The sequence below is a fragment of the Rhinolophus sinicus genome, linkage group LG05, assembly GCF_036562045.2.
Source record: "Rhinolophus sinicus isolate RSC01 linkage group LG05, ASM3656204v1, whole genome shotgun sequence".
Taxonomy (NCBI): Eukaryota; Metazoa; Chordata; class Mammalia; order Chiroptera; family Rhinolophidae; genus Rhinolophus; species Rhinolophus sinicus.
This window is the reverse complement of record NC_133755.1, coordinates 106,324,676-106,347,728: the sequence shown is the minus strand read 5'-3', so window position 1 is coordinate 106,347,728 and position 23,053 is coordinate 106,324,676.

The window sequence follows — 23,053 nt, the reverse complement described above, 5'->3', positions numbered from 1 at the left end:
AAAATGACATATATATTCAAGGACCTCAAGATCTGATAAACACAAAACTTTTGCTAAAGCAAAAACCAATTTTCTAGAAATGAAATGTTGATGTGAGACATGTTTTTAATCCTAGGACTGTGAAGCCTAGGAGACAGTTTTTTCTCAGACATAGTTCACCTCATGGGACAGGAACCACGTAATTTTATGATTAATAACATAGAAAGTGGTTCACCCTGCCAAACCTAATGAGTTATTTCTAAAAATGTCACACCTACACCAGCTCGTCAAGTGCAACATACCTAGGTATTAGAACTATTTAATCCATGCAATCTTCTGTGTGCAAGGGACATTATGAACATGCTTTATAAATTCTGCTTTTCATCATTTAATACAGCAGATATGAAGTAATTAATTTTCCCTTTTACATATGTTTTACTTAGGATTTGAGTCAATTTTATGCTAATATTTTTGAGTTAATAAATTACAACCTTTTTCTTGATAAATGTGACTTTGGTTGCCTAGAATACTTCAGATTGGCTAAGTCAAAGCTACTTTCTTTTAGTGAAATTTTTCTTTAGGTCTCCCACTTTCTTTTAGTAAATGGTTATTAGTATGGTGGTCTAAAATACTTAGGCTGATAACACTCTGCTTTGTATTCTACATAGTTCAAATAGTTTCTGTATATTGAGGGACCCTGTGGATCAGTGATATTATTTTGAAATATTAAGCCCCTTATTTTTCTGTGGAGTTTTAGCTCTGAGTCTATATTTATATTGTCTAAGTACGTTTCTTGAACAGGATAATAATAACTACAAAAGTTACATTTTTATTAAATCTATATGTTAGTTCTATGATACTAATGTGATAGCAACTTATTGCAAAGGAGTTATTAAAGAAATTTCACTTAAAGCTACAGAGACTGAATAGGAAAGCAAAATAGTAAAAGATAAAGTAAATAGAAAAGTAATGCATATTAATAATTCAGGGGTTTTGTAGGTATATTAGAGTCTTGAACACATATACCACAGAGAATTTCATAGTTTTCAAAAATACCTGACAGGATTAAGCAACTAAAAGAAATGTTTAAATATGAGAAGATCAGATTCTAGTATTATCCTATTATTATCCTACATTGAGCTGAGAATATGTTCATGTTTGCCTACAAATAAATTGAACAACGCACATATAAAAATGGTCCAGCATATGTCTAGGTCCATTTTTTTTTTTTTATATATTAAAGTTTATTGGGGTGACAATGGTTAGTAAAGCTGCATAGGTTCAGAATGGTGTGCAATTCTGTAATATAGCACCTATAAATCCCATTGTGTGTTCCCACCCAGAGTCAGTTCTCCTTCCATCACCATACATTTGATCCAATTTACCCTCATCTACCACTCCCCTCCACTCTTACCCTCTAGTTACCACTACAATAGTGTCTGTATCTATGAATTTTTGTTTCTGTATTTGTTTGTCTTGTTCCTTTGTTTTTATTCAGTTTTATATCCCACAAATCAGTGAAATCATGTTTCTCGACTTTTTTCATCTGACTAATTTCACATAATAATCTAAAGATCCATCCATGTTGCCCCAAATGGCCCTGTTTCATCTTTTTTTATGGCATTCCACATACTGAAATAACAGACAGCAACAAAAAGGAAAAGAAACAGTGGAGACACTATCTTACCAAAAAACAAAAGATAATAATGATAGGAAATCCACATATATCAGTAATCACCCTAAATGTAAAGGACTGAACTTACCAATAAAAAGGCACAGAGTAGCTGATTTTATCAAAAAAAAAAAAAAACAACCCAACCATATGTTGCCGCCAAGAGACACATCTCAGCTACAAGGACAAATATAGACTCATAGTGAAAGGTTAGAAATTTACACTCTAAGCAAATCATATTCAGAGAAAAGCATGTGTGTTTATACTTATATCAGATGAAACAGACTTCAAGATGAGAAAGGCAAAAAGAGATAAAGATGGACATTTCATAATGGTAAAGGGGACTATACAACAAAAAGACAAAACAGTCATCAATATTTATGCCCCCAATCAGGGAGCACCAAAGTATACAAAGCAACTACTCATAGAACTAAAAGGACGAACTGACCAAAACACAATTATAGTAGGGGGCCTAAATGGAACACTATTCTGTGTAGGTCCATTTTTAATGTAAAATTTTGTAAATTAAAAAAAAAAAAAAAAAAAAAAAAAATTCTGCACCTTTAAATTTTGTTTAAAAGTGATTTCTTTTCTAGTAAACATTCATTACCTTGCAAAAAATATTGAGAATTAGTGTTAGTCACTGTGGACATAGTGGCTCCAAATAACAAGATACAAGGTCTCAGGAAGGTTACAATCTGTATTGGAAGCTTCATTACACACTAATTATCCAATTCTAATGTGGACAGTGCTCCTAATTCATTCTTACTCATCAAATATACTTATATATTGAGTGTCTATTATATGACAGATTTTGTGGTAGGGAGTTAAAATTGTAAGCAAAAACAAAACAAACAAACAAACAAAAAATACTGTTCTTTCATAGTTGTTTTCATTGAGCACAAAGATTTGTGGATGAGAAATATATTAGCCATATTGTTACACAAATAAGCCCAAAAGGAAAACGGAGATGAGTGTTCCAAGTAAAATTATTTATGCAGGCATATTAACAACAAAAATCAGGCCAATGAAGTCTGTGATGCTAAGAACGTTTTCTTGAAGAAAGCAACACAGACTGCCAACACTGAGTAGGCAAAGGTAGGGCAATTGTCAGAAAACATTTGAAAGAGCATGAGCAAAGTCCTTGTGATGGACAGGAATATAACACATGGGAGAAACTCATAAGGTGATGTGGGTATTAAAATAATTTTAAAACATGAATCAAAAGAGTATACTAACCTGGTATACAGCCTTAGGTGGAAGAGTCTTTATGTCAGTGAAAAAATAAGTAGGAATACATTCCAGGAAGACAATAATTTTAAAAGACTTGAGGTAGAAAAGAGCATTGTTATGAAATACGAAAGAACAACAATGTATCTAGAGCAATGGTTCTTTACCAGGATGATTTTGCCCCTCAGGGGACACTGGCAATGTCTGGGGATATTTTATCACAACTACGGTGATGCTACTGGCCTCTAGTGAGTAGAGGGCAGAGATACTGCTAAATATTCCATAATATCAAGACAACCCCTCACAACAAAGGATTATCTGGTAAAAAACCTCAATAATTCCGAGGTTGTACAACCACAATCTAGAATGCTCAGAGCTAAAGGAATATAAATATAAAATGTGACTGGACAGTTAGGTAGTTAACCATATCATTTTAGAATTTATAATGAAGGCAATAGGAAACTATTAAATAATTTTCTGTAAAGGAGTGACGTGGAGAAAATTATATTTCTAAAAGGTTATTTTGACTAATATGATGAATGCATTACAGCAAGAGAAGATGGAGACACAGAAATTATTACAGAGTATTCCAGTAATACAAGTGAACACTAATGATGAATTGATCAAAATTAGTACAAGGTGAAGTGGAAGAAGAAGACAAATTGGAGAGAGATTAATGAAATGCTCTATGATTGATTGGATGTGTGTTTAAGGGATTGCTAATGACTTTCATGTTATGACTTGAGAAGCTGAGCAGCTGGTGGTGACATTTCCTGAAGAACTCTAGAAGGCTTGTAGAAATGTATGGTAATTCTCCCTGCTCATGTTCTCTTTCAGAAAACCAGTTTGTAAAGAAATAAAACAAAATAAAGTTGATCCAGACCTAGGGCATACTGGAGAATCTTGACATAAATGATCCAACTGGAGTAAGTTATCACTCAATTTCAAGAGATAGGAAACCATCAGTTTTTAGAAGATAATTAACAGATCCAGAAATTTATGGAAGAACTCATAAGCAACTAAATTTTCCTGCTTCTATCCACACAAAATATTAGATCGGTTTCCCCATAATTCCCAAGTTTACATATCTATAGTTTGAATAGTTAATAGGGAAAAAAAAAAGTTTCAAATCTGAGAAAGCAAACACAAATTCCTAGGAAAGAAAACCTATTGGCTAATTGTGAATAACTTATTCACTCTCCACTAGGTCAACTATGGATCAAATGATTGGGTCATGTAGATGACACAAAATTGCTGCAATCCAGACCCATTGCTGTGATCCTAGGTCTCATATGGATAGATTCTGGGTTGAATAGTTTGCACAAAATTGTCCAGTATAGTTCATGCATTTCTTTTACAGTCAACATTTTTTGAAATATAGAAATAATATGAACTTAATATGATTGAAGTATCCATTGTACAATTAAAACCATACTTTCCCTTTTTAAATGTCACTTCCAGATAATGTATAAGGATGTAATGCCAGCGGCCAGTTATTCATGTCATACTCTCCCTACATAATGACTATTTTCTCCCCAGTTGTTAGAAATTTGAGACAAACATGATTATTTATGATTTTGCAAACTGTGTATCAGACTCTTATTCAGTATCATTTAAGATTATCTCTTATGCCCACACATAGGTCAGTGATTCATAAAAGTGCTGACACCAGAAATTTTTCAGTTTTCATTAAACTAACTGCTTTGTTTATGTTTATACCCAATTTTATAATCACATGCCATAAATTTGCTTTCATATGTCCTGATTAAAGTAATTAAGTTGATTAAAGTAATAGTTTTAGTTTCACTATGCACACCAAATCTGTTGAAATGTTAAGATGATTGAACATGAGTTGTTTTGTTTAGATTATGTCAAATTTTGGACCAAGTTTCTAAAATATAGATTTGATTCAATTGACTTCCTTTAGGCAGTCAAATTTATACTCAGCAAAGTCAAATTAAACCTTCTATAATATAAGAGCACAGCAAAAGCAATTTACCAAATTGCTTCTAGCTTGGAAGAGTTAATGTAATATTCACACTGCATTGCTTCATCTAGAATTTTGTTTTGAACTGGTAAAACGGAGTTTTTGTTTTCTTCTTGTAGCCTTGTTACTCTTTCTTTTTAAATCGAATTTGATTTAAGCATGCCACTGGTTGATTTTGTATTTTATCAACATTAAAAAAGGAAAGTGAGGAAAATCAAAGCATGATTTTCCTTCTTTGCTCAACTCAGAGAATAAACCCAAGAGACAAAGATCATTACATTCAAGGTGGAAGAAAGGATTTATATATGCCTCTATGTTTTATAAAGCAATACAAATAGGAAGATTCTCTGTGATTTTATTGAGATCATGATTCATAAACACAAATACAGAAAGAGGTTAGGTGTGCATCATGTTATCCAAACTGGAACATATACATAGGAAATAGAAGTAACTAACAACTTTATGGAGTCATGAAAAGTGCTTATCAGAGCTGTAGACCAGACAGCTATTTCTTTCCTTTTCCACTTGTTGACCTTGGGATGTCCAGTTGTTTCAATGTTTTCAAGAGAAGCCAGAATTTAAAATTTTATTAACATTTCTAGATTCTAAATACTGGTAAGTAACCTCCTCTCCTTCCTTTCCTTATTTTCATTTCATATCTCTCTTCTTTTTTCTTTTTCTTTCCTTCCTTCCTTCCCTTCTTTCCTTCCTTCCTCCCTTCCTTCCTTCTCTTATTTATTTATTTATTTATTTATTTATTTATTTATTTATTTATTTATTATTTATCATACGTGCCAATATTTTCCAAGCCAAACACACACAAAAAAAATTGTAGCCCACAAAGGTAAAACGAATAATATACCACACACTTTTATGTAATCGCTAAGAAAATTCAATATTGGGTAATTAACATTATAAGAAAATTATTTAAGTAATTGTTCTGACAATTTTGTTAAAGGCTGTGATGATGACAGTAAATGCCAATCACTTTTTTTATATGAGTTGAGCATGTAGGCATCATGTTATCCGTCAGATGAAAAGTGGTTATCAGTGTTGAAGGACCAGACAGAAGGGAGGGAGAAGAAAAGGGAAAGAAGAGGTGTGAAATAAAATAAGGAAAGGAGGTTACTTGCCAGCATTTAGAATATAGAAATGTTACATACAATTCTAAATTCTGGGCTTCTCTTAAACACAATGAAACAACTGGCCATCTCAATGTCAACAAGTGGACAACTGGCTACTCCAATGTCAACAAGTGGAAGAAACAAAGAAACAGCTATCTGTCCTTAACCACTATGTGCTAGACTAGTCTTCATCACCATCCTGTCCTCAGATTACCTCTTTCTCACTCCATCTTCTACTCTTATCTTCCATACCCAAATAGGGACAAAACTGATGTTTTCAAATGACTTTATTTCAATTAGTCATTTGAAAATACTTGTGCTTAGAATCAGCTTAGAAACAAAGAACTCAGATTTCCAAGTCTGACCATAGGCTTATTAGAGTGAAATCCCCAGGGATGGGGCACAGGCTGGATAAATGCCATTTCTAAAGATCTTTAAGGGGAAATGCATGTGCAGATATGTGTGGGATCCATTGGTAGAGCAATATCGTATTCTGCTTATCTAGTGATAATCATTTTACAAAATACAAATAAACAGTAAAGAAACAAATTTATAAAGAAAATTTACCTATATACACACTACTTTTCTTAGTTTGACTTCCATAATTCACATGCTTTTGTTGAATTTTCATACTTAGCAGTTTTTTTGTTTTGTTTTGTTTTGTTTTTTAGTTTTTTTTTTTTTACTGTTTTCAGAGTTTCTTGTTATAATAGGTAAGAGGAATGGGTTGTTGCTGTATACACTATCATAGCAGAAACAAAGCCGGGTCCATTAAATATAGTCCATTTAATATTAGGTTGGTGCAAAAGTAATTGTGGTTTTTGCAATTACTTTGAACCTTTTAAACCGCAATTACTTTTGCACCAACCTAATAACTCCACAAATCTATGTACTTCCTGTAATTCAATTTCTTTTCAACAAATATGGAAAATTCATCTTGATGTGTTCAGAAGGAGGTGAAAGACATAGACAGTCTAGACCTCAGGTATTCTAATCCCAAAGCCTGTGCAACAACTTCTGGGCCTCAAATAATACTTTTTGTTCACTATTATAACAAATTATTTAAATTGAATATGATTTCAGTTTCATGATAAATGGCCTACACCTAATGGATCTATGAGACTGATGAGAATTAAAAATATAGAAACTATTTCACTTGATAATACTCTAGTTGTATCTTTGCACAAAATTTATTAACCAAGAAAGAGGTTTAAGCCAAAACAAACAAACAAACAAAAAAAAAACATAAAAAAGCATTTATTTGAAGTCAGAGATTACAACCAGAGACACAGAATCAGGTAGCACCCTAAAGTGTGCTGCGAGGTAAACAGAAAACACAGGGTTCATAAAGGCTTGGGCTGCATATATTGTCCTAAATCCAGTCTTTTTTACATAAATGAATGATTCTGGCTATATCAGTAGGGATTGGTTGAGCCTAATGTACAAAGAAAGGATGTTGACTGGCCAAAGAGGTTGGCTGTTTTCAAAGTGAGAAAAGCTGAAGATCTGGTTGTCATGGTGAGGAGGAGCTTAAATTCAGGCACAGCTGAAAAGTTCAAAAGTTTATGGAGAAACATGCTGGGTGGAATATGTGTAAGACAAACTTCTTCATGTTCTCCTGGCTCTATTTTAGTTCCCTTGATATAAATGAGTCCATTCGGCAATCTCTGTTCACAAATTCAATAGAAATGTTTTAACTCATGATTTTTCATACCAGAACTGTGTTGTCATGAAATTCCTAGGGTATCTTCAGTGTCATGTTAACTGTAAAATGAACTTTCTTTCCTATCTGTCTGTCGGTCTGTCTGCCTGCCTGCCTGCCTGCCTGTCTGTCTGTCTCTGTCTGTCTGTCTGTCTATCTATCTAGCTAGCTAGCTAGCTAGCTAGCTAGCATTATCTATCATCATTTATCTATAATCCCTTTACTTTGTAAAAATAAAGTAAATAGCCGTTCAAATAAACCAACTAACAAAAAATACAAAACAAAATTCTTCCAAACTGGTTTCCATTCAAAGTTATGCCCACATCAAATTGAAGAAGACAGTCATTTGAAAAATTATCACTCACACACTTGCATAAAATAAGAAACTATTCTATTTCTGTTCAATATAATAGGATTTTTCTATTATAAATAAGCATCTGTTATAAATAAGTATGTAAAACACTGGTATACCATATGTGATTCTAGAAAATTTCTATAAAATGACACCAGTGCTTTCTTCAACAAAAATACACATAAACCAAATAGTCTTTACATGGTCAAGTTGGTACTTATGGATAGATATTTGAAACTCTATCAATTGAAACTATAAATTAAATGATGCACTATTTGAGTCTAACAAATTTAGACTTGGATTCTACTAAAAGAATTGTTATTAATTCACAAGACTTGAATTGTACCATTCATGGAAATATGTTTATATAACTGCAAGAAAAATAACTTGTAAAATGCATAATCTTTACAAAAATAATAGTATTTTCTTCTTCCCCTCCTCCTCCTCCTCAGCATTATTATTATATTTGTATTAATTGTTATCCTCCCTCTATTAAATAAGGAGCATATTTTTTCCATTCAAAACTTAAAATTTCTGTTTTAAGGCACTCCAATTACCTCAGAAGATAAATTTTATGATGCAGGTAGACAAATTTTAACGTTAAATCCATTATATATTCTACACGCGTATTTTTGCGTCAAATAAAATATAATTAAAATAATTCTCAAGAAATAACACAGTTCCAAATATTATGACTTTATTTTTCAGAACACAGTAAAAATTAAAGAATTTCTGTGGAGAAAAAATGCTATATACCACTTTACAACTTAATGTTTTTCATCTTGTAAGTTTCTAATTTATTACTTAATTGAGGTTTTGTTTTAGAAAGTACTGAAGGCTTTGTTACGTTTTTAATGAAACTAGTGATTAGTCATTTTTTTTTTTAATTTATGAAATCAAAGCAGGTAACCTCATTTAAGTAATTATATTAAACTTTTTTAAACTGGTCCTTTTTACCCTTTAACTTAAGTTCTGAATTTTTTAAGCATTATAATAACATAGGATCAATAAGCATGGGTTTTGTGAGACTCATTGGCTTTGAATCCTGTTTATGTTTCTTACTAGTGATAGTGCCAATCACTTATATGCTCGGGGACTCATAGCCTTTCCTTCTCTCATAATACACCTGCTTTAAAGATTTATGAGAAATAAAGTACTTGTGTTTAAAATGTCTAATATAGCACCTGGCCAATGGCCAATGATAAATTAATGGTAGCGGGTGATTGTTATGACAAAGAAGATGCCATTGGTGTTTTTACTACTGATGGTGATGGTTGTCACGTGGCTTTCTAAATGCTTACAGTGATTTTCCAGTATATTAATACAAATTCTAAGGTGTAAAATCATTGATAGCTACATAATAACCAAGGGCTTGTTACACATATACTGTAGATTAGTCAGCATCTCCTCAGAATTCAGGAGACAACATGATAGAGAGCAATAGCTAGGGTCAAGACCAGAATTTTAAGCAGCTAAAGAAAGATACTTAAAATATACCAAAATTAAGTCAGATTTTAAGAGAAGAGTGACTTAAAATCAGGGTGGAGATGATGGTGAGGTCAAGTTGATACTCTTGAAATAAGCAGACCAAAAAAGAAAGAAAAAAAGCTCTGAGAAGAGGTTCTAAGATTCAGAAAGCCAGAATAAAGGAGTAGGGAGATGATTAATTCAATATATATTTATGAAGTACTTGCCATTCATAATAGTAAATAGATTCCATGGAAAACATAGTGAGGAAAAATACATGACTCTTGATTATAAGGAGCTTTTACCATAATAAGGAAGCAAAGTTGGATCAAGTTCTTCAGCATACTGAGACATATAGAAGCAGAGACTAGGACCTACTGTTTAAATGACAGCAAGAGATTAGACTTGGAAAATTAATTGAATAAAAGGCAGGGAAAACCGGTGAACAAACAGAGCATAACATTGAGCCAATTGCTTATCTTCAATGCCCTTAAAGAGTTTAAATTAGGGGTAAGTTAGGCTAAGTAAAATGTGAGTAAGTTAGATAAAAGACAGTATCTTCCACAAGAAAGAAATTGCTCACAATATATTTCCTCTTGTTGCTTGTACACACACACACACACACACACACACACACACACACACACGGGATCACTCATTCTAAGATGTCAAAAGAGTTTTTTTCCATTGAGATTTTATTGAAAACCTTAGAAGACAGAAGTATCTTCAGTTAGTTTTTATATTCCTTTTATACAAATAGCTAACCAAATTGAATTAAATGTGTATCTATGCAATCAGCTCTTTATATCCATTCTTGTAAATATCCACCTAAGATCTAAATTTTCCTATTTATTTGTTTCTCCAAAGATAAATGTCTATTCTGAAAATGATACTTGTATATTTCAAATAAAACCATGGTTCAATTGAAATAAAATAAAAATAAAATAAAATATATGTTAAGCATACTATTGTTTTTCTTTCAAGGGTACAGACTTTCCTCTTTCATTTAGACTATCACATTTTTCAAGGAAAAATTATATATATTCCGTATATTATATGCATTTGAAAATTTTTCTTCTATGGATATTCAGTGTCTGTACGAACGCTGTTTAAAAGTTTATACACCTGAAGTCTATGTAACTTTACTAATAACTGTCACCCCAATAAACTTTAATTAAAAAAAATATACACACATATATATGTACAAAGACTGATAATTAGGTTTACAAACTTGTTGCACCATGTGACTAACCTTTTCTGATATCAGAGGAATTAGTCATGAATTTGTACCAACTGGACAAACAGTTAACCAAATTTACAATTTGGAAGTGCTGAAAATGCTGCGTGAAAAAGTTAGACGACCTGAACTTTTCATCAATAATTCATGGCTCTTGCATCACAACAATGCACCAGCTCACACAGCACTGTCTGTGAGGGAGTTTTTAGCCAGTAAACAAATAACTATATTGGAACACCCTCCCTACTCACCTGATCTGGCCCCAATGACTTCTTTCTTTACCCAAAGATAAAGGAAACATTGGAAGAAAGATATTTTGATGACATTCAGGACAGCAAGGGTAATACAGTGACAGCTCTGATGGCCATTCCAGAAAAAAGAGTTCCAAAATTGCTTTGAAGGGTGGACTAGGCACTGGCATCGGTACACTGCTTACCAAGGGGAGTACTTTGAAGGTGACTGTATTGGTATTCAGCAAGGAGGTATGTAGCACTTTTTCTAGGATTAGTTTGCATACTTAATTGTCTGACCTCTTCTTTCTCTCTCTCTCTTCATATATATATATATATATATATATATATATATATATATATACACACACACACATACACACACACACACACTTATATACATATATACAAATATGTATGTGTGTATGTATATGTATGTATGCATGTATGTATATATATATTTTTTTCCTTTTCTTTTTTTTCCCTTGCTTTAGAGTAAGTGTGTCAGAGAATGGCAGCAGCTTCTGCTACCTCTGAATTCTTCGCTATCTGTGTCTGTGTCTCAAACACTAGACTGCTAGTCTCCTACTTTTTTTCCTTTTTTCTCTTAATCACATTCTAAAGGTACTATCTTAAGTCTTTCAATCAACAGTCCCTTCCTGAGTATTAGTCTAATAATTCTTTAAAGAGAGTTGAGAAATAATTTGAAATCTTATTTGAAACTTTCTATTCAGCAATAACTCTATGACATTTTTATTGCAACATAAATATAAAATTGTACTAGAAAGCACTGATAAGCTCTGTTAACTTCAATACTGGTGAAATATGTCTTACTATAAATCAAGCCTTCTGTTACAATGTCTGTCAATGTTAAAGTGCTCTTTGATTTGATTTCATAGAATTTTCTATTATTAAAATTTTTAATATTAATAATATACCAAATTTTCAGTCTTAGCTGTCCAAATTTAATGTGTATTTTTTTTACATTTTTTTCAAATTACACTGATATAAATGTTAAATACACAATCTAGTTTTTCTAAAAAAGTGACACAAATGGCTTTAACCATAATCAATTTAGTTTTATTTTTAACCATATTTTAAATGCACTGTTAGTTAAAACTATATAAATAGATATATAACTATCAAGGCAAATGTAAATTTATTAATTTCATATATTTATAATGTAGCTACATTTCTATTAGAATAATATTTAATATATATATAGTCATGGATATTCCACATCTGCATGAAGAAACCTTGTATCCAAATTTACCTTCCTGTGGTCATCACCAATTTTTAAAACATATGTTTAAAACAAAATTACTGATCAACTGTGATGCTTTTTTCACTGAAAAAAATCACTAGAGAAAATCAACATGGTACAAGATGAAAAATATCAAAGAACACACAATGAGAAACATTCTATATGTGAGAAAGATTAGAATTAAATTCTTAAGATTTTGTGGAACTCTATTCCTTGCACCCTTTTAGAAAACAATTTAAATTCTTATTTTTTTAAATAAATGTTCTACTGTCCTAAGACAACCACGTATAATATTATCCTCAGCATACATTTAATTTGCAGACATCATTTTATTTGGCCTGTCCACAATGTTTTGGTACAGAAATCTCAGGGAACATTTTGAGTATCTTTTTTTTAAAGATATTTATTAATATATATCTAACATACAATATGATATTAGTTTCAGGTGTACACAATAGTTATTCAACATTTATATACCTAAAGTAGTGATCGCCATAAGTCCAACAACCATCGTACCACGCTATCATGATATTATTGACTATATTTCATTACATCCCCAAGACTTACTGGTTTTATACTGGGAAATTTTACCTCTTAATCTCCTTTAACTCCTCCCCCCTTTTTTAAATTTTCAATTACACTTGACATTTAATATTATTTTCTATTAATTTCAGGTGTACAGTATAGTGGTTAGACATTTATATAAGAGATGATTACCCTGACTATTCTAATGCCCACTTGGCGCTACACAGTTTTTACCATATTATTGACTATATTCCCTAAGCTTTACTTTACATCCCTATGACTATTTTGTATCTACCAATTTGTATATCTTAATCACTTCACTTTTTTCACCCCCGCTTGTCTCACATCTATCACCCTGATAAATCTAGTACCCATCTGACACCATACAGAGTTATTATAATGTCATTGTCTATATTCCTTATGCTATATCCTACATGCCCAACACTACTTTGTAACAACAAATTTGTACTTCTTAATCTCTTCCCCTTTTTCTCCCAACCTCAAATCCCCTCCCATCTGGCAACTGTCAACATGCTCTCTGTATCTATGTGTTTGTATCTGTTTCATTTGTTTGTTTATTTTGTTCTTAGATGCACTTATAAGTGAAATAATATGACATTTGTTTTTCGGTCTGACTTACTACACTCAACACAATACCCTCTAGGCCCATCAATGTTGTTGCAGATAGCAGCATTTCATTATTTTTTCATAGCTGAGTAATTTTCCATTTTCAATATGTACCACTTCTTCTTTACTCATTGATCCATTCAGGGACATCCAGGTTGTCTTCACATCTTGCCTATTGTAAATAATGCTGCAATGAACATATGGATGTATATGTCCTAAAAGTAATGTTTTGTGCTTCATCAGATAAATACCCAGAAGTGGGATTACTGAGTCCTTCTTTGTCTCTTGTTATAGCCTGAGATTTAAAGTGTGTTTTGTCTAACATAAGTATTGCTACCCAGTTTGTTTGTTTGTTTCCATTTTCATGAAATATCTTTTTCTATCCCTTTATTGTCAGTCTGTGTGTACCTTTCAATCTGAAGTGAGTCTCTTCTAGGTAGCATATGTAAACGTCTGTTTTTTTATCCATTCAGATACCCTATGTCTTTTGATTAGAACATTTAATCCACTTATATTTAAAGTAATTGATGATAGATATGTAGTTATTATCATTTTTTATCTTTCTGTCTGTCTCTGTTTTTTTTTTTTTTTTTTTTGGTCTGTGAAGTTCTTTATCTGTTCTTCTATTCTAAATGATAGCTTTGCTGGCTAGAGTAATCTTGGTTGTAGGTCCTTGGTTTTCATCACTTTGAATATTTTGTACCAATCCTTTCTGTCCTGCAAAGATTCTGTGGAGAAATCAGCTGAAAGTCTTATGGGAGCTCCCTTGTGGGTAACTAATGTGCCTATCCTGTTGCTTTTAAGACTCTTTCTTTGTCTTTAACCTTGGTATTTTAATTATGATGTGTTTTGGTGTAGACCTCTTTGGGTTCATCTTATTTGAAACTCTCTGTGCTTCCTGGGCTTGTATGTCTATCTCCTTTATCAGGTTAGGGAAGTTTTCTGTTATTATTTCTTCAAATAGGTTTTTGATTCCTTGCTCTCTCTCTTGTCATTCTGGTACCCTTATGATGTAAATGATGGTTTGTTTGATGTTGTCCCAGAAGCCCCTAAACTATCATCATTCTTTTGGAATCTTTTTTCTGTTCTGCTTGGGTGTTTTCTGATACTTTATCTACTAATTTGCTTATTTGATCCTCTGCATCACCAAATCTACTGTTGATTCCCTCTAATGTATTATTCATATCAGTTATTGTATTCTTCATTTCTGACTGGTTCTTTTTTAAATGTCTTCTACCTCCATTTTTATGTTTCTTACTCTTTGTTGTGGTTATCCCTGAGATCATTGAGCACCCTTATAACCAGTGTTTTGAAATCTGACTGTTAGATTGCTTGTATCCATACTGCTTAGTTCTTTTTCTGAGGCTTCATTCCATTCTTTTATTTGGGACATGTTTATCTTCTCATTTTGGCTGCCTCCTTGTGGTTTTATTTATTTATTTATTTATGTATTTATGTATTTATTTATTTATTTTTTATTATTTTTCCCCCCACAAGTATGTATTATGTAGAGCTGCTATGTCTCCCAGATTAGTGGAGTGGCCTTATGTAGTAATTGTCCTGTGGGGCCCAGTGGTAAGGTCTCAATGGTCATCAGAGCCGGGTGTTCCGGGGAGGGCTCAAGTAAGAAAAAATGGCTTCTGTCAGTTTCTGGGAGAAAGCTGCTCCCTCGGCCCTCATCCTGATGCTAAACAACTCAGATTCTCACCATATATCTCTGATGCCTTTCCATCTGCTGCCCCACTACTGGAGCTCACAGCAAGTGAGTCCATCAGTGAATTCTAATTCCTTATGTGGGCACTTTAAGAAGATCATCTGGGACCTTAGCCACCCTCATCTTACTCAACACAATCTCTGCTGGTTTTCATAGCCAGAAGTTTTGGGGACTTCTCTCTGGCAGTGGAAACTTGGGCTGGGGATCTTGGTGTGGCATTTCGTTTTTTCTAAGTACACGGTTGCTTTTCTTAACATCTACTCTTAGGCAAATATATACAAAGCTGTTCAAAGCTTAAACATTTGACATATAGTCTGAGGCAAAGATATAGCAATGTATTGTATTTGGTGGACTTATGCTTTTAATTAATAGATGTGTTTATAATGTAAGGGATACTTAACGATAAAGGGCTTTAGTCAATTTACTATATTGAAATATTTAAATACAGAACAGAGTAAATACCTAGATCAGAGAACAATTTGTGAGTCTACACAGATTTAGAAAAAATAATTTTAGAAAGAACAAAGGATGCTAAAATAACTGAATTTAATATGAAAATGTTGCCTGTGTTTCTAGATAGCCACAGTAAAATGAAAAAAAAAAATAGCTGAATCATAATTCTCACTTCTTTCATAAAGAAAATAGGCAAGATTATCTCAAAAGGTCATTCTCACTGTAAATTTTAATGGAAATTTTATTTACAGTATTGTTCCTATATAGGAATCATTGGCAAACAATAGAAAGCCTCTGCTACTCTAATATTATCTGAGGATACATATATTTCTATTATGGCGGCTGTAGATCAAAAACTTTCAAGATTATATTTAAAACATATCAACCAAATATTTTTAAATTTCAAAAAGAGTCATTAACACTCAAAGTTATATTTCAGCAAGTAATATAAAAGACTCTTTTGTCAAGATCCTTTCAGGAAAGGGACTAAGCCATGACTATCTTCTTACTAACATATTCTTCTGTCTACAGAAGTGCATACTTTATGCAAAGTTCAGTCCCGTGGCTAATGAATAATGGAAGTAAACTACCTCAGAAGGGAGAAAGATAATTAGTACATTATTGAGTCTTGGTATTCTACTATTTTGAATGTATCTGAAGTCAGCTACATTAATCTATGTGGAAATCCAAATGGAATAAATCAAGAGTAGGGATTTTTGTTTTTAAAATAATTTTTGACCTTGAAAATCAATGCACACTAAAAAATACATATTAAGTACTCTAGCCTATAATACAATTAACATTTGTACCATTTATTAGCTTGCCATTTAAAAATAAGTCAAATTAATAATACTCTGCTTTCTAATGCTTATATTCAGTCAGATGGTAAGATTAAAAATATAAATTAAATATAAGTGGGTATAAATATAAATACATAATAAAGGTACAAAACTCCAGATCATAAATTATTAATCATTTAATTTAACATCAACAATGTAGAGCTATTGTGAAATGAAAGAATAAAATCAAGACTCTCAAATGCAAATGTAGACTATAAATATAGAACCCTCATTCAATGCAATTGTCCTTATACCCTGTCAAATATTTTAGCGTGTTAATTTCCTTCTGAGATGTACATATTAGAAATTATGTGATGAGTTAGCAGAGAGATCACTAAAAATGTACGAAGAGTATGAAACAACTAAGAAATAGAAAATTATTAAAGAATCAGATTTTGTTCTAACTTATTAGGGAAAAAAATGACTGAGAGGAAATTAAATATCTAATGATATAATAGGGTTGGTGAACATGAGTAGAAATGGTAGTTTGATTTGCTGAACTTTAAAATAAAAACAATTGGAGTTGGTCCTAAATAACTCTGAGCATTTTAGAAATCATTAATTCCTTCTTTCAACAATGAGTATCGACTGTATATCAAACACTGTGCTTATCACTTGGAGAACAAAAATCATTACACTGTTCTATGTACATAAATAACACTCATTCTAAGAAAACATACAGAAGTAAGCCTAGATATTAGAACCAACAGCTGTAGGTACTTGACAAGTTTAACACGGGTCATTCATCCAGTGTCTGGACTTTCACTCCATCCCGATATGCCCAATCCATTCTTCAGAACAACATTTTTTAAGCTAATCACCTCATATGATACTCCTGCGTTGTATCTTCTAGTTATTAGTATATTATGATTTCTCATTCAGTTTAGAATTAATTCAGTGCTGTTTTCTCTTTCCTGACAGCCAAACTCATGGAATTTGCTTCTGTATAGGTCTACCTCCTCATTTGACTCTACTCTTCTCCTTGCCCTCTGGACACATTGGGTTTCTCTTGTTGTTTTCAGATATATTAGATATACCTAAGGCCTTTGGGATTGCTTTTCCCCCTGCTTGGAACTTTCATTCCTCAGATTATCCTATGGCTACCTCACACTACAATTCAGGTGTCAACTCCAATATCTCTGCACAGAAGAATTTATATAGATCATCCTCTGAAAGTTGTCCAGTTTTCTAATGACTACTGTGTTTTACTGTTTTGCTTTTTTTGTAGCACTTATTTCTATACAAAATTACATTTTTATGTATTGACTCCTTTTTTTATTTGACTGTCTCCACTTGAATCTAATTTTTATGAAAGCTGAGACCTGGTATGTCTGGTTCACTGCCTTGCCCCCCATTATTAGAACAATTATTGACATGCAGTAAGTGCTCAAAAAAGTGTTGAATGTTAAATGAGTGAGTGAGGACATATAAAGAATCCATAATGGGCATGAGCTAAGTCTTGAAGGATGAGTAGAATTTAACCAAACACACAGTCTTCTTTAATATTAATAATAATAATAATAATAATAATGTACCGTTACCTGTTCATGAAATGTTACAAATGCATCATACTAACATAAAACACTAATGATGGGGAAAACTGGATGTGAGACATATGGGGACTCTCTGTACTATCCTCTCAATTTTTCTGTATATCTGAAACTCATCTAAAATGTCTATTTAAAAGAAAATGTCATATAAAAATACAAAAAACAGTGTTGGAAATACAGTGTAACGGTAAAGGATCAAATGATGTTGAGAATGTCTCCAACCACTGCAGTATAAAACTTTATGTTTTTACTGAGGGAGATAAGAATATTGTCTAAGATGGTGTCATGCGGGGGACCCTGCTCGCTGCGCCATTTGTCGTGTGGGACGGCCTGTGGGGTCTCTGCTCCCGCTCCCCACATAAGAACGCAGGATATGGTGAGGCCAAAAGGAACACCCACGGAGCCATAGGTAGGGGAGTCATACCACTGTATTCTCTCTGACGGCACTATACTCTCACTGGAGGCTGGATCCACACTGTCCACAAACCGCCATCCATGCTTGCCAGCCCAGCCGCCATCTTCTTGCTAGCCCCCATCCTTCCTCCTCTCTCCTCCTTCTCCTCCGTAGCCGCAGCAGTTACATTAGCGGCTAATTGGCTAACTGGCTACAGCTGACGGCCAATCAGCCACAGCTGACGGCCATCTACTACCCGAGCCAGCACTCCTCCACGTGAGGCCGAGAGCCTGTAAACTACTTTCTGGGGCTCTGTCCCCACAGATGGGTTCCCTAGAAGTGTATCCTGAGATGAGGGCTCATGTGATAAAGAAATAGTAAGAATTACTCGTAGGAGAACTGGTAGGGAGTGGAGTGGTGGGACTGCAGAGTAAAGAAAGAGCAATGGTAGGGTCCTAAGTAAAGTCTCATGAAAGGTAAACTGGCTGGATCTCACAGGGGTGATCTGGAGACAGTGTAAGTCATTTTTCAGAATATCTTTAGGAAAGCAAGGGAGATGGAATATTTACACACCTCAGTTACTGATTACGCCAGCTCAAGGTGAGAACAGGTGCTCTAAATTCCCATAAATGCCCAAGTGGGATGAGGCAGAGAAGTTCTGGCAGCCTGAAGGCTAACTTCCGACAAAGCACAGGTGCTGGCTAATGGGAATGTACACATCCTAAAAGCTAAAAAATTGATAAAAAAGATCTAAGGAGACACAGGTAGAACACTGGCACTCGTTTGATTGCTGCGGAGTCAAATCTTTGAACTACCTACATTGATCCCAACAGATCTACACCGCCTGGGTTATTTCAGAAGGAAGATTGCTAGTGATAGCTATCTGTGTGAGTCCCAGTTGGTTTTGTCATCTGAATTATCTTAGGTGTTTAACTGTAGTGATCCTTTAGAGTGAATCAGATTGCTGTGACTGCCTCTAGGAGTTCTGATTCAGTAAGCCTGGGGTAGAGCTTAGAATTTGTATTCTCAGATAACGCTAACACTGCTGACCTGGAGAATCACCATTTCTCTGTTATAGATTCCCAAAGTATTATCATTCAGTATTTTTAAACTATGAATGTGCCTGTGTTATGTAATGAATAATTTTGGTTTTAGTAATTATGATGTCTTATAATGTTCAATCATATAAAAAAAACACTCTCTTGTTTGATTTAAATGATTTAAATTATTTAAGTATTTAAGAAACATTAAGATTGCAAATACAGTAACTAAATGCTATTGAAATAAATCATATGTCCTACTGACAAAGGGGGAAAAAAGTTACTGATACTCGGGTTTTAATTGGTTAAATAGTACACATAATATAAAACATACACATAATTTAAAATAGTACACAAAATATAAAACCAATCAGAGAATACACCATATGAAAATGAAAAACAAATTTTACTAACAATTGTCACCCCAATAAATTTAAAAAATAAATTAAAAAAGATTAAAAACAAAACCATTTATTTTTTAATTCCTTAGTGAAACTCCAGCACCTCGAAAGAATACAAATTTGTGTTTGCTCTAGTAGGTAATATGTTTTCTATAAATACTTAAACTAGGAGGATTAGTGGATTAGTGTAGCATTTTATTTCCACTTGAAATGTTAAGTTCTATTGCAGATCAAAAATAAACTCAGTAAACTGTACATTGTGTATTAGAAAAATATGTACATAAATCAAAATGCCTACAAATAATTTTCTACATTTACAAATTCTAGGTTTCAAAGATGAGACCCAGAGTTCCTTACAAAAATTTATTGTGAAAAATTCTAGTTTCTTGAAATGAAAATTAACTGTAGTAAAATTATTCCTACATATTCATGTAACAAAGCTGCCATAGAGCTAAATCACATATAGTCTCTTCCATGAATACAGGCTTTTTTTTTTTTTTTTTTTTAATTGGTGTGAGTTTTAAGTATTGGGATTCCATACTCCTCAACTTAAGGATGTATCTTAGTCTTGTTTTGTATTTATCTGACTTTTTGGACATTGGAATCTTAGCCATAGTTCTGACTATGGGCTGTACCCTTAGTTTGGTGGCAAACCTTAGTTTTTTTGTCTTTTCCAGAGCAGTCAAATATAGATATTTGTTCAATCCTTCAAGAATTTTTATTAATGCTTATTAAATATTAATAATATATTATTAATTCTAATACATATGCATTGTGGGATATATTAGAACTGCTATATGGCTGCATTTTAAAAAATAGTTCCCAGTTAAAAATGGCAACTTTAAAAGGTCTCTCTTAATTTGCAATATCATCAAATATCTAGTCATTTATTTTTAGGAGGCACTGACGGTCATTCAAAATTCTTCATAGGCAGAAATAATACAATTTGAGCAAAGTATCATGAACTACAAAGAATATTAGAAAAATATATAAGATCAGAAACTTAATCAACTATTTAAAAATCAACTATTTAAAATCAACAGTTTAAAATTGCCTTTATGGTCATGCCAGTCCTCATATCTTCTTTAGCATTAGAAACAAGTGAAGCCAGGAAAAAATAAAAGCATAAACCTCTGAAGACCCAGATCCACTGCACTAGAAGTGATTAAGGAACCTCAGCTACCTTATGCACATCTTTTATGAGATGAGCTCAGCATGAGCTCAGTTTCCTTAGGTATACTTCTGACCCTGGCCGAGGCACTTGGGTTGAGGGATGGCAATACGCATCAATCAGCAGAGCATCTTAGGGAACTCCAGAACTCACTTAGCTGTCTACGGTGGCAGAATGTGCTTGACTAACTTATCACCAGAAGAGTGCCTATATCAGGACCCACTGCCCCCATTGGGAAGTTCCAATCACAAAATACTCTTCAGTTCTCTAAACAACAGGAATTAACTGTAACAAATATATGCATTGTGAATTCCTGTATGGAGAATTGTGGGGAATTTATAGAGAAAATTACTCCCATTCCACATCAGCAGTCACACCTTCGCATACCTTGAATTGTAATATTCCCTGATAAATTTCCACCTTCAAAACTTTGACCTTCAGACTTTTCTAGCAATAACCAGTAGGAATACATTTTCTCGATTCCATGTCCTCATTCATTCTAAACTTTTTCTTTATACTTACTGTCAATTTAAGCCTTCTCTCTCTCTCTCTCTCTCTTTAAATTATTTTAATCTCCTAATTAAATTTTAAAAAAAAAATTTAATCTCCTCCTTACCCCTCTTACTTCTGTTGTCAGTATGTATGCCTAGGTCAATCTTGATCTCCCTGACATCCTGGATTGCTATCCCCAGCCCACCTCATCACTTGCCAACCAATCACAAACTGCTGCCCACCAGCGTCATTGACATGATACAAACTGGATCTAAATAGGAACATAACAGTATTGTTTGATTGGGTGGGAGAGGTGAATGTAAAAATAAGAGGCTGTCTATAAGCCACTTCAGAGACGCATCCTTGTGAATGTGGATTAAAAATAAATAAATAAATAAATAAATAAATAAATAAATAAATAAAAAGAGTTTATAAAGAAATTGTCAGTGCTAAGATGGGGGTGTCCACATTGTGTTGTTTTAATAGTATTTCTTATTTAAATTAAACTTTTTGAAATTACTTTAGAAACATAATAGATGCACATGGAAAACTTCAAAAGTATTTGGAAGGCTCTCAAAGGAAAAGTAAAACTTGGCTTCTTTTCCCCATGAATAATAATTGTTAACAGTTTCTTTTGTATCCTTGAGAAATACTAAATGAGTATATCATCTTTATTCTTAAAACAAAAATGTTAATGATATTATAACATTCATAACATCAGGGACCATTTTTTTCCTATCTAAAGAATATTTTCATATTAACACATATAGATATACCTTATCTTCTTTAATGGCTACCATATATTTCACAACAATGTGATACATAATTGTTTATCTAGTTCCATATTGATAAAATTCAAGTGCTTCTAATCCGCTGCCCTGTCAATAATATAAATTATTCAGTAAAGATACTTGCACATGAGCATATCCATAGAATATATTCCTAGAAGCTGATTAACTGGGGCCAAAAATTATGTGCCTTGTAAAGGCCTTTGCACTTGTCTAGCCCATTTTAATCCTCTCATAGTGGGTTCCTTGACATTGAGGTCTAAGCTTAATGTTGTACTCTCAGGACTTCATAGACAGCATAGTAATTCTCTCCTCTTTGTTTTATGTTCATCCTTGCACTTACCACTAAGTGATATATCTTCTTGATATATTAGCCATTGTCGGTTGACCATCTTCTGTGTTCTCTACCACTAGAATGCAAGTGCTGTGAGAACAGAGACTTTTTCTGATTTGTTCACCATTGAGTATTGGGCACACAAAAGGCAGTCAACCAACAGTTGTTAAATAAACTAATTACTATTAGAATTGGTAAGATATAACAGCATTGCATTTGCTAATAAGAAGATAATAAACAGGAATATGCATGTGGCATGTTTTGAGTCTTGGTCCTTGGTCTTCCTCCCTTTATTCACTGTCTATGTAATCTCATGTTGTTTAATTGGTTTAAGTATGATTTATACATAATACACTCCTAAATGCATATTTCCACCCAAAATACAAACTCCAAAGTCCTACCAAATATTATATAAAATAGCTCCACCTGGACACAGAGTAGGCTCCTTAAAACTAACTTGCCCAAAAACAAACTCCTATGA